General features: G+C 41.7%; 1 protein-coding gene across 7 annotated transcripts in view; it reads right to left on the minus strand.

Moving 5' to 3' along the window:
- The window catches only part of WDFY3 (WD repeat and FYVE domain containing 3), a 290,091-nt gene extending 278,139 nt beyond the window's left edge, over positions 1-11,952 (minus strand). For 3 of the 7 annotated variants that reach the window (XM_043514075.1, XM_043514076.1, XM_043514072.1), the window contains exon 1: positions 11,203-11,518. The gene's annotated coding sequence lies outside the window, so the exon portion shown is untranslated. Of the gene's footprint in view, positions 1-11,202; positions 11,519-11,753 lie in introns of those variants that run through there. The other 4 variants (XM_043514073.1, XM_043514074.1, XM_043514078.1 and 1 more) reach the window with 3 other exon arrangements.
- Between the last annotated feature and the right edge of the window lie 1,582 nt (positions 11,953-13,534).

Genomic DNA, 13,534 nt, shown 5'->3' on the forward strand with positions numbered 1-13,534 from the left:
ACAATCCGAAAAATAGGTAACAAATTGTTCCATCTCCTTTAGATATCTTCTGGCCAACCTAGGCCTATTTAATTCTTATAATCTGTCTCTCAAAGCCTCCAGCACCTATGTCACAGTTCAGGGCAAATGCGCCTGTATTCCCCCACCCTCATGATCCTCCAAAGGCACCCCCTCTAGGCTGTTGGCTCTTCAGTTGTCACCCCTCTTGGGTGGAAACCCACGGTTCTCTTCCTCCTGGATATTTCCAGGCTGCACAGCTCCCTGCCTACATTGTGATTTTCCCAGCAAGCCAGACTCCCTGAATAGGCTGGTAATCGCCAGCACTCCCAAGTTACCACACAGCTCTAAGTAAGCACATTTATTCTTAAAGTGAAAGCACTGCAGAGAAATCATTTTTTAAAAAACTAAAGACTTCCTATATGCATGCTAAATACTTGCCAGAGGTCACCCATCAGTCTTACAGGGCTTCAATAGGCCAAAGTCCTTCCAACCCCTTTCCAGGAAGGATAGCCCACCCTCCACCCGCTTTGGACAGAAGGTCCTGTCATTTGCTCATTCAGAAAGAAGGTCTGAGTCAGTTTAAATTCAGGCTATTTCTCCAGAAGTCCTTTATTTGTCTGGTGGTCTCTGGAGAATCCAGTTTGAGATAATATATGCAAGCCTCTCCAGATGGTGATACTTATCTGGCGATATCATGAGTGAATTTGCTTAATCACCCCCCACTGTTCTTCATTTGTGGAGGAGCTGTAGTCACTCTCCCTCATGGCATTACATACAATCCCTGGCCCACAATGATAAATTAATTTATTACAGTAGTACCTCCCAAAGATATTGCAATAAATGGTCATATCTTCTAACCAAGGTAGGCATATTTAGTTCCTGTAATCGCTCTTTCAGAAAGTCCCCAAGCCCTAATCTTTCTGTCCTTAAAAATTTTTAAAACAGCATCTCCCTATCAAAATACCCAAATAACCCAGTACAAGTAACATGGAGATGAGACTTTATTTTAAAAACTCCCTTTTGGCTCTCCTCTTTTTAATCTCAGCTCATTTGTTACAACTAATTAATCATAATGTTTCAGTTTCAGAAATTATTCTAAGAAGAATTTGTCAACTCCAATGTTAGAGACAATAAGCAACCTTCAGTTAACATGATATTCAACTTTATCAGCTGCTACATCACCAAAAACAAGTTTAAATAAACCTAATTCATCACTGTTTCTTATGACAGAGTTTATGAACATACATGAACAATACCGTAGAAAAGCAAATCGACAAGCATGCTTACCCCCCGCCATACACACACATATATATATGCGCAGAGGGATGATGGGAAGGAAGGTGGGGAATGACAAAATGACCCAAGTAGAAGCAGATCCATTAACTTCTGCCCTTGCCCTCCCCCCGCAAGCCACATCAATATACAGGGTGCTTCAGTAGATCTAGATGCCTCAGCATTCCGTGAGGAATAAGGCACCCACAAAACGTCTCCTAATCCTGTCCCACCTTCACAGTGGGACTTCACCAGTTTAAAAGGGTCTGCCACGACCTCAAAGAAACAAGGCAGGAATTGCCTCCAGAAAGTTCTGAGCAGCCTCCATTCCCACTCAACCCCAATCCTACCACAAAACCCCAAATGTACTTTCAGCACTAAAGTGAATAGGATAAAATCTTCTAGAAGTGACCTACTGGATGATTCATCAATTTCTTTCATTATCCCTGAAATTAGGGGAGGAAATTGCTGTAGGGTGGGAGAAGGGGAGAAAGCAAACAGTGCCAAAATACAGAAGAATTGGCCTATTCTTTTTTCATTTAGAAATCTGACTATACTTAGAAAAAAAAATCAAAATTAAACTATTCAACTAATAGAAAAAATAATTCACATAACCTGAAAAGGTAAGGAGTAAACTTAAATGAACGTGCATAACATATTATAAAACAAGATATTTTTTACTTCGGAAGTGTGAAAACATGTTGTCTCACACAGTAAGTTAGCCAGTCCCTGTAATCAATAGCTTAGTTTTCCCCACATTGTACTATAAAAACATTCACATACTTTATTACAGAGTTCATTGATATACCAGCAGCCAACTGTTTGCATAAATTAAACTCTAAAAATGAAGGTATGTTTACACACACTGCAGTAATTAGCATGACTACTGTCACTTGCGCAGAATAGCAGAAATTCTGGTACTTCCAGGAATACCACGGGCCTGTCCCTGCCTGTATGACCCCGCCCCCATGACAAGGTCACTGTGGCAGGACAGAGTGTCACTCTCTTCAAAATGGCGTTGCGTGTGTGAGAGATACCAGCCAAAACCACACACAGTTTAATACCAATACCAGACAGGGAACAAACCATTTAAAAACAGGACTGTCTGAATTAAAACCAAATGAACGGCCTGTCACAGAGTCACAGATTCATAGATATCAAGGTCAGAAGGGACCGTTATGACCATCTAGTCTGAGCTCCTGCAAAACGCAGGCCACAGAACCTCACCCACCCACTCCTGCGAAAAACCTCTCACCTACTGAAGTCCTCAAATTGTGGTTTAAAGACTTCAAGGAGCAGAGAATCCTCTAGCAAGTGACCCATGCCCCATGCTACAGAGGAAGGCAAAAGACCTCCAGGGCCTCTTCCAAACTGCCCTGGAGGAAAATTCCTTCACGACCCCAAATACAGCGATCAGCTAAACCCCGAGCATATGGGCAAAATTCACTAGCCAGAGATAGCCAGGAAAGAATTCTCTGTGGTAACTCAGATCCCACCCCATCTAACATCCCATCACAGGCCATTGGGCCTATTTACCACGAATATTTAAAGATCAATTAATGAATCTATGTACCACTGGTTCAAAAAGTACAGTAGGTGTTAGTTATGTGTGCTACAGTAAAGGGTGCAGAACTGTTTCTACTGTAACTCCCCTCACATGCTCATAATGAGGGCGGCGGGGAGAGGGGGAAGAAGAGATTTGTTCACCAATGCGGAGTCTTTCCTAAGAGAGTGTGGTGGTCTAAACCTTTTTTATTATTTTTTTTTTTTTAGCAGAGTTTCAGCTTTAACTTAAAAAAAAAAAAAAAGAAGAAGGTGGTTCTAGCCCTCACCATAGCAAATTTAATTTTCCAAATGTGAAATGAGTACTGTTTTCTTAAGTCTGCAGACAGACGGCTCTAATGCCATTGCTACTGCTCACAGCTTTGTTAAGCTGGTGAAGAAAAGTAAGTCACAAGGTTTGCTGGTGTTATGCAGAACCCCATGGGTATCAGAAAAACTGTCAAAAGTCATGTCAATTTCACAGCCCCACTAAGCAAAGAAAGGTGCAGCACAAGGTACTGGAGTTTATGGCAAAGACCAGCCTCAAAAAAAAGCACAGAAGGAAAGGTGGAATAGCCCCCTCAGTAGTTAAGATGATCTGGGAAGAACTGGTTTTAAAAAATCCCCTCAAGCTACTTTTTAAATTCAGGGCGAGTGAAAACCCACACTTCCCTAAGATTCTTACAGGTAAAAATTTAAATATATAAAAAGCATTGCCTATCCATAATGCACTCATTACAGATTTCTTCCTTACCATTTTCCCATTTAAAAAAAAAAAACTAGATTAGAAATTAGATTAAAATTAGATACAAAAAGTCCAGCAACAAAGCAATATAGAGGATTGAAATAAAATATTTAGGAGTCAGAAAATTCCACTTACTAAGGTTCATCAGCCAACGCTGTTCAGCCAAGTTAATTTTTTTAAATGGCATTTTTCCGTTCCTCTTTTACTCCTCCGCATGAATCCATAATGCAAGATATGCAGCATATGCAAAGTGGCCAAATTCACATTGCTGGAACCACCTTAATTTTTTGATTTATTTTGATTATGAAATCATCATAATATTGATAATATTGATCTTGCAAAATTAACTTTAATGTAATGCTATTTTTGCATTTAATAGATGCAACACCTAAGTCAAATGTGTTAAGGCATATTGTGGCAATTGTGTTGAGGCATTCTCTACCGACTCTACCTTTCCACAATTGAGATTACTCAGTAAACAGACTTTATAAAGAAAAATCAATGTATATATTATCAATTCCCAGAAACCCAGAGTATCAATAAAACTCTTAAGTAACGTATCTAATCAGTTATCAAATGATCCTATAGACATTATGAGTATGTGCTGTCTTATCTATTCAGTAGGGAGGGCAGTTCAAACCTGTATACAGCAATTATCTTAAACACAGCAGATGAACAAGGGGATGCCCACCATGTGAAAGCTATTAATTCCGCACAACATATGGGTTGCTAGCAAAGCAGATATTCTCAAGGTCAAGAGCACAAAAATCACCTCCAACACACATTTTCCAAGGCTCACAGAAAATTCAGTAAAAAAGAAAAAAGGAGTACTTGTGGCATTAGAGACCAATGCTCAAATAAATTTGTTAGTCTCTAAGGTGTCACAAGTACTCCTTTTCTTTTTTGCAAATACAAACTAACACAGCTGCTACTCTGAAACTAGAGAATTCAGTATTTTTCTCCCAAATACAACTTTCCAACTTCAGTATCAATAGCCTGTGAAGAAGTTTCTTGCCAATACCTGCCAAGATATTTTCAAATGTTTAACCAGGTTCCATGCTTTTCATCAGAACTCATTCCACACACTTACGTTGACACTCGTCCTTTTTTTTTTTTTTTTTTTTTTTTTTAAGACGAGTCTTTATTTCATTGATTTCTCCCTTAGAGAAGGATCCCTTAGGGTGATAACCCATCCCTTATTTAAGAAGTATTAAATGTTTTAAAACTAATATGCACTACTTTAAATGTTAAATTGAAGCTTATGATAATTGTATTACACACTTGAGGGCAACAGATTGCACACTTGAGAGAAGAATGCACAATAAGCTAAGTGAAATTATGTTTCTCTAAAATGCCCTTTAAATTCAAGTATTGTCCCTTATTTTTCATGTGGTTTTCCCCTATTTCCATCCAACATAGGTCACCCACTAGAGTAGACAACCGGAAAACAAAAAAAGCAACACTTTTTACACTGCAATGGTTCAAACTCATCATCAAAGAATTTTTGTGCACAACCCCAAACTGGTTAACATACGAGTCCATTTAAGACTTCATCTATATCACATCTTACAATTTTATCCTAGCTCAAATTAAACAGGGTATGAACTGGCCAGTATTACGGTGCAAAGCCTCCAAGGGAAGCAAGTTGCTAAAGTAAATAGCATTAATGATTCAGCATATGGCACTGAGAGCATATGGCAATAGTTATGCCAAGACAACATTAATATAATGCCTCAATATGGAGTTTGAGGGAATTGAATTGCTGGAGATGACACCTTTCAGATAATGTGCAAAACTAAGTCCTGACTACTTTCAGTTATTGAAAATCCACTGTGCTTTCTGGAAGAATAACTTAATCCAAGCATCCCGGACAAATTCCAATTTAGGTAACTACAATCTCCCTATCTAAATATTACTCATGTAATTCCAATTCAATATGGTCATCTTCACTAAATTGCTGAATATGTAATACTGTGCTATAATGCACTCCAGAGACGGTGGCATTTCATTTTTGGGCAAACTCATCCAAGGGCTTGTCTACACTAGCACTTTACATGGCTGCAACTTCCTCGCTCAGGGGTGTGAAAACACACCCCTGTAAGTGCTGCAAGTTTCATCACTGTATCGTGCCAGTATAGACAGTGCACCGGCACTGGGAGCCACTCTAACAAGCCTCTCATGGAGGTGGGTTTTTTGGAGTGGTGGGAGAGCTCTAATAAGACTACACAAGCCACGTTAAAGCGCTGCCAATGTAAACAAGCCCCAAGTTGTTAACAAAGAATTTTGAGTTGCTTGATAAAATGATCCGAGTCTCTTCTGGTTCTCTGACCCTTGCTACTGGATAGTTATGACTGCTTGGGTGACCCAAGTGATGAATTTCCTTGCTCACAAGTGTTTATAATTGAAGACTAATATTGCAAAACCCCCAAACATTTTTTTAAAGAAAACCAAACATTATTTTAGGGTTTTTAGCTCTGGAGTCATGAAGGACAGGTACTTTTAACTTTAAAAAATTTCTTGAAGGTTGTTTGGAAATCATTAAGTGCTGTATCTCTTATTGCCAAACAGTTTGTACATTCTAGCATGCAACTTAATACATTCCTGGCATCTCAATAGTGAATTGCTGAAGATACAAGAAGTGATCCCTTACTGTAAAACAAAAACACAGCCCAAACAAACTCCCACCACCGCCATTTAAGGATCAAACCACATTTAAAAAAAAAAAAAAAAAAAAGAAATTATAGACAACTTTCAATTGCAAAACTCAAGACAACAATTAGGACATTCGTTAATAATTATAATAGATTCTTATGATATAAAGATCTACAGAGACTAGTTGAAGACAACAATTATTTGGAATGTTCCGTTGTCTTTCTTTTTAAAAAACACATAAAAGATATACGCTTTGAAGATGTCTACCTAAAGGTACTGAAAATGAAAATTTTTGAGAAATTATACTATCTAATAATGTATTTTACAATACAGAAGTGAAAGATCTGATCACATTTTTCAAACTGTAGGTTTTGAAATGATTAAAGTAGCTAAGTTTTAGGGGCTGCTAAAAAGCTATTATGACATAGGAAATCGTCGATAGATTTTCCTATAGTTTTAAGTATCTCCCAGGCAAGCGTGATTATAAAATATTTTGGTAAATTAAAACTAGGGCCTGTTTGTCACAGTAAATCATTTGAAAATAATCACGGTCTGGTCATGGAAAAAGAGGGAAGAGTCACATGCTTATAAGCAAGAGGTGCCAAGAGTCAAAGACAACATTGTTTTAAACAAAGCGTCCTTTATTTTGCAATAGAACCAATAAAAATAATTTACAAATATTTACAAATCCCTACCCAGTGCCTGGAGGTTCACTCCAGCAGCCGCCAGTAGCACCAGACAAAACACCTGCTACTGCCTCCTTCTTCAGTGCTGCTTCCCTGCATAGTTGGTCTGCAGAAGCCTAACTGTATGCCATGACTTATCTTTAAAAACACATACATACAAAAAATAAAAATTCAGGTCAACTCAATGAAAAACCATCAGCCATAGCTAACTGGCTTCTAAACACAACTACAAAATAAAGAGGTCAGGGAGAGAAAGAGGGAAGGAAATAAATTGAGGGGATTTTTCTCTGTGCCCAACATGTATGTACAAGACTGCTATTTAATCAAACATCCTGTCTCCAGCAGTATCAATACCTAATGCTTCAGAAGAAGTGCCTACAGCCAAAGAGAGAGTCTATAATGCATCTAGTCAGTTAAATGGCATTGGCCATGTCTTTTTCCACAAATGTTTACAAGCCTGGGCAATATTATTTTAGGAAGAGGACGAGTCTTCCAAAACGCAAAAAAAACTGCAGAACTCAAGTATAATAAAGAGTGCCCATTTTAGCAGTTAGAAGCCTGTGCATACTATAAATCCAAAATCCAATGCACATCTGGTTCATTAAGTTTAGAATGAATATACAGCACTTAGCACAAGGAGATTACCCGATGCTGACTGGGCCTCAATGGACCACTCTAAAACAAATAAAAATTGAAGCACCACCATGCAAAAAGAAAAGTTTATCATGGGTTTTCTCTTAGAGTAGAAGCCTCACCAAACTCCAGTTGAAGTCAACAGTTAAGACCCCTACTGACTTCAAGGAGAGTTAGATAAAACCAAAACATCTCCCCATCTCTGCCTTAGCCTATGCTAATGCTAAAATAACTGAAATTGCAAACCCCCACACAAGATTTATAAAATTTAGTTTTATCTTATACTCTGAAACCATTAAAATCTTATTTTCCTACAACTTTTTTTATCTACCCATATAACCAAGTGGCATTTCCATGAACTTAAGTTTACACCAAGAAAATCCTAACCTGTCCCATATTTGCCCAGCTATCAAACAAAATCAGACAAACCTGAGCTGAAGGCTACTTAGCTCACCAACCACTTCTAGTTAGATACAATTGAATTTTAAGCAAATCTTAAGATTAAGTTAAAAAACCCACAAATCAACATTTCAATGCTAAAACTAATTACTGAAAAATAGCTGGACCAATTAATGATGATCTGTCAACGCATCTTGATATATTAAATATTAGCAAACCTAAAGGATCTTTATATCTTGTAAGATTTGTCAGTCTACTCCAGCTAGTATTAAATCGTTTAGTAAAATTACAAAGTAGTATTGACTTACATCAGTGCATCAACATTTGTTCAATAACATGCAACATGATTTAAAAACAAAAGTATTTAAAAAGTTAGCCTGTTCTTGATGCATAGTCTAAGACAGTATATATCAAACATATTAGAATGCCCAACATCTTGGAATCCAAAAGTTCTGTTAAATTAAAACTTAAAAAAAAATAGATTCTTGACTCCAGAAGTACATCATTTTTCTGATATCCAGTAGTCTAGACTCCGGGTTTCTTGCTGTTCATGAAAACTGAGGGCTAAAAGGTGACTTCAAGTGGGTTAATCAGCAGTCCCCTTTTGAATCTCCAGAAGTGAATTATTCAGTAAGCCTAAGAAACAATCAAGATATTATATGTTGGGAAATGGAACAAGTGCTTCCCTGACTACACTGCATCAAGTGTTAAGACTTTTTAGGGGACATAAAAAACAGCCTCTGAAGGATACTAGATAAGATGCTATTCTTCTTGCTGACTGGGTATTTCCTATAGTGGACACACTTACTATATCTTCTCTGCAGAGGAGGCCTGATGCTTGGCAGACCAATAGGTGGAAAGCAGAAGGAAGACAGAAGGCTCTGAAATTATGACTCAATTGTTGTGATTTATGCTAGGAATTTTCAAAAGTAATAATCATCTTAACTGAGACATATACTCAATAAAATACTGTGAACTTTAGCTGTGTATACAAATGGAGTCTCAATATTGCTGTGTGCTCAACTACATAGCCCTGCTTTCTAACTTTAATGATAACACACATTTGTTTTGTCTTTGTATGTACACCTACACATTCTGAGGAAGAACATGAAACCACCACATCGCCTTGTTTGGTAAATGATATACACTGCATTAGCTTTAGGAGGACTTGCAGGATATTTTCACTGAAGGATGCAACATGGCCACATCTGCCACAATTTAAGACTTGATTATGTGGTTCACCTAGACTGAAAGATTCTAAGGATGTGTGTTTAATAGTACAGGAAAGCCGAAAGTGAATTAAGTTATATGTAACTGTATTATTACTAGTTTGGTTTGTTTTTACTCAGGGCTCCCCATAATTATGTTTTGAAGGCTTCTACCCACAGGAGATAGAAATGCTTATTTGAAACTATTCTTCCTATACAATCTAGTTAGACTTGTCCTGCAAGTGGGTTTGGTTCATTTACAGTATTTATGCCACCATTCTGGATGTTTTTACCTCCTATGCTTAGTGTACATTACCTTTGTTTATTGAAGAGCTTAAATAAAATGAGATGTTTGTAAATGATTCCTGACATAAAACACTTAACAATGGTCTTATGTTTTTAAACAGCTAAAAAGTAAAACTAAAACAAAAAAAACTTCACAATAATCTTTTACTATTCACACTAATCCTGTGTCTGCTAAGGCTCCCAGGGTCTTCCATGTATTGGAAAGCTTAAAAATATTTATCCAAGCACCTGAAGAAAAATGGGCCTGAATTTTCTATCAATTTTCTCCATTGTTTTACAAACATTAATTAAAACAAGTAAAGGCACCATTTAGGCCCTGATTCAGCCACAGGTTTAGCACATGTTTAAGTCCCATTTGCTTCAATGTACATGCAAAAAAAAAAAAAAAAAATTAAAAAAACAGAAAGTTGCAAGCAGACGAACCTGTCCAATTCTTCCAATATATATAGTACATTTCAAAATACTCAGTGATGTTCTGCTGTTTTTATCTTAACTGCATCATGCCACAGAAGATACTTAAAATGTTCATCATATAATACAGCTGTATGCTTTTTTTTTTTTTTTTTTTTCTTAAAAGTGAAAAATTTGCTTCTTGCTATCATACAAGTTCTCTCAACATTTTACAAGGACACAATTTGGAGCTAACCAACAAAGACAAAAACATTATGCAACGCCTACATTAAATTCTTTGACCACCACACTCTTCAGTGAAACATTTCACCTAGATGAATTGTGAAACCTACAGAGCAAAAGGAAGATTTTTTTTCCTTCTTTGCACTGCTGTATTTCTGCTTTTTTTTAGGATGTTCCCCACATGGACATATCCAACACTCCTGTGCAGCCATCAAGCCTGCAAAAGTAGACCTATATGTGAAGACTCAACATCGAGGCTGAAGCCAGCAGGGCTCTAGGCAGGTGCAAGGGTCAACCTCGACAGTTGAGTTTAAAGGGTTGTGGCCTAAAAGTCAAGTTGCTCTGGAAGAAGCCGCACATCTGTAATTTATCCTATAACTAGAACTCTGGATAACGACCCCCCATAAATGACCCCCCTCCAAACTACTCTTCTCCGTGGGGACAGGGAATCAAACCCCTCCTTGCTTTTCATCCAGGTTCCACTCCCTCCTCCCCTTCCAGGGCAACCAAGCCAGGAGCACCCCGCGAGCCAAACACGCCTGTGACACCCAACCAAGCCCACGCCGTTTCCCACAGACCAAATACAAAGCTACTGCCCGTGAGGCGGCGCGGGAGGGGAGGACGAGCCGCGAGGCACCGCTACCCCCGGGCGGAACCGCCGGGCCGGGGAACAACAAAGGGCAGCAGGCGGAGGGTTAATGAAACCACCGCAGGGCCGCGGCTCTGCCGGCCCTCCCAGGCCTCTCCCCGCGCCCCGCCAGCGGAGCCAGGGCTTTACCTGCCCTTCTCCGGGCAGGACACGCCAGGTTCGCCCCCCGAGCCAGGGCCCCGCTCTCCAGGGTCGCCACCTGCGCCTCCCCCAGCGCGGCGCGGCCGCCCCAAGCCCCTTCCCCAGCGCGGGCGGCTGCAGGGCACGGACGGAGGGGGGCAGCTCCCGACGCAGCATCCCTGGGAACCAGGCAGCGGAGCCGCCGCCGCCGCCGAGGCCTATGGGGAGGGCCGGCATGGGAGGCGGGTGGCTACCGAGACCGACAAAGCGCAGCCAGGCACCGCCCGCGCGGGGGGATGGGGGGGGCGGGCCGACGGCACACGAAGCGGCCGGCCCGAGGCGGGTGGCGGCACTCACCGGGTGGGGGGGTCCGAGCTTCGATGGGGGGGGGGCTGTTATTATTTTAAATAACCGAGGCTGCGTCTCCCGCAGAAAATTCCCTAGCCGCCGCCGCCGCCGCCGCCTCCTCCTCCTCCGCTGCGGTCCGGCGGGCCCCGCGCTCGGCCGCCGCCGCCGCCGCTGCTGCTTCTTCTACGCCCCGCTGGCCTCTCTCCCCCATCAGGAGCGGGCCGGGCCGAGTGGACGCGCCAGGAGCCGCCGGGGCCGCTTCCCGGAGCTGCCGGTGGCCATTTTAATCCGCCTCCGCTTCCCGAGTGCCCGGCTCCCAGCGCTGCCTCCTCCCGCCGCTCCGCCTCCCGCCTGGATCCCTCCCCCCCCCCGCCTCTCTCCTCCCTGACCCCGCTCCCGTCCCCCAGCGCCTGGGCTCTCCCCCGCCCCCGCCTCGCCGCTCTCTCCTTCCCGCCCCCGGGAGAGCTCGGCAGGCGCCTGCTGCAGCCCGCGGACCGCCCCGCTCTGAGGGCTCGCCCCAGAGTTGGTTGCGGGTGCCCCTTCTCCGCCGGGCTACTTACGGCTCCCTGGCGCGTCTAACTGCGCCGTAGCCCCTCAGCCACCCTGCCCTGGCCTCACGCCTTTCGCGGGGGGCATCCCCGAGCGCTGCTCTACAGCCAGCCCCAGCCTGGCTCCGCGGCCGAATAAGCCGTTGGGTGACTGCAAAATGGTTGTTGACCCCGCCTGGGGAAGGGACTGTGGGAGACGCAGATGTTGCCCTGGGCCCCCCGCCCCTGCTAGCCCTTGAAAAAGACCGCATGAAATGGCTGCGGCAAGGAGGACGGTCAACAGGAGCGGTTTCCAGCAGCTCCCCACCACCGAAATCCAGGCTGCTTTTCCTCGAGGAGGAAGCTAGATGCGCCCTCTTACTGTCGACGCTTCGGCTGTAGCTCTGTCTGGCGATTTTTATTTCTCTCCTGTATCGTCCAGGAGCAGGTTCTGCAATTCGACCTCATGGACATGAGCGCTTTTGAGCTGAAACACCCCACAGCTGTCGAGGAACGGATGTGACTGAAAGAGAGAGGACTGGAGGTACTCCCCCTCGAGCCGAAACACCCTCTCCACAAAGCTTAAGCAGCAGTGCCTTCTCCTTAAGCAAGAGGAAAATGAAAAGAGGGGCTTCCCCTAAACATACCATATGTCATATCCAATTGATAACTGTATTTGGTACACTAAGTAACGAAAAATAATTAGCTGAATATTTTTAAAATTTGATCTTTACACATGACAAGCTTAGAACTGTAGCAGCTTTAGTACTATGCTTTCTATATACTGATCTATCACATTTTAATACTTAGTTTTATTCTGGTAAAAGTATGAAGACACAGGAAAATTGATTTCTGATAGGACAGCAGCTTTAGTTACTTTCATACTGAAATTACCTGGCAGTACTTAAGAGAAATAGACAACTGAAACAGACATGAAATTGATAACCAAAGTTTCAGGTTTAAAGAACATACAGACCCTCTCACTTACCAGTTATTGGTCAATGAGGAAAATTTAAGTCAAATTTGAGAAATTTGTTTACCAAGTGAAAGGGAGAGAAGAAATAAGAGAAAAGATAGCTATAAAACAAGAACAACGAAGGAGCAAGCCCCAGTTTACTTTGACTTAAAATAGTCCACCAATAAAAGATGAAGCTTTTGACTTTTCTGTAAAAGCAAGTGCATCTTAATTTTAAGAAAAATATCAGTTGAACATGATTAATGTTGCACACAAAAATAAATGTCCTATTTCTACATTGTATGGCTGGGAGAAAACGTTATGCCTGAGAAACTCCCATTAATCATACTTCAGGGTTATTTAGTATTTTCATGATTAAGGGGCAGATCCTGCCAGGTACCATACAGGGAAGAGAGAATTTTTAAGTGGGACAAGGCAGAAACTCTTATTCGTGCTCAGCTACCTGCAAGGCGTGAGGGATAGCTAGAACATTAGGCCCTGTTTCAATCATTCAGGTGCTCCATTTATTAAGTATAGTTCCTAAGCAGGTACATTTATTGCACAGGGTGTACAAGTATGTCCATCCCCCATCTCAAGTCACTTGAGAAATCTGGCACTAACAGCTCAGCTTGTATTTAATCACCTAACTAATAGACTTTCAGAAGTGCTCAGTTCCCAACTCTCAGTTTTCCTCAGTGGAAGCTCTTCTGAAAGGCAGATGTTATTTAGGCTACTAAATAGGAGCTAAGCTCTTTGGAAAATGTCTCCACCTGTTCAGGCTGCCATGAACAGCATGTACTATGCTATTGTATACCCTGCTGCTATCCAGCCAAATCCTGATTTCATTAAAGGCAGAGGT

Source organism: Dermochelys coriacea, chromosome 4 (genome assembly GCF_009764565.3).
Source record: "Dermochelys coriacea isolate rDerCor1 chromosome 4, rDerCor1.pri.v4, whole genome shotgun sequence".
Lineage (NCBI taxonomy): Eukaryota > Metazoa > Chordata > Testudines > Dermochelyidae > Dermochelys > Dermochelys coriacea.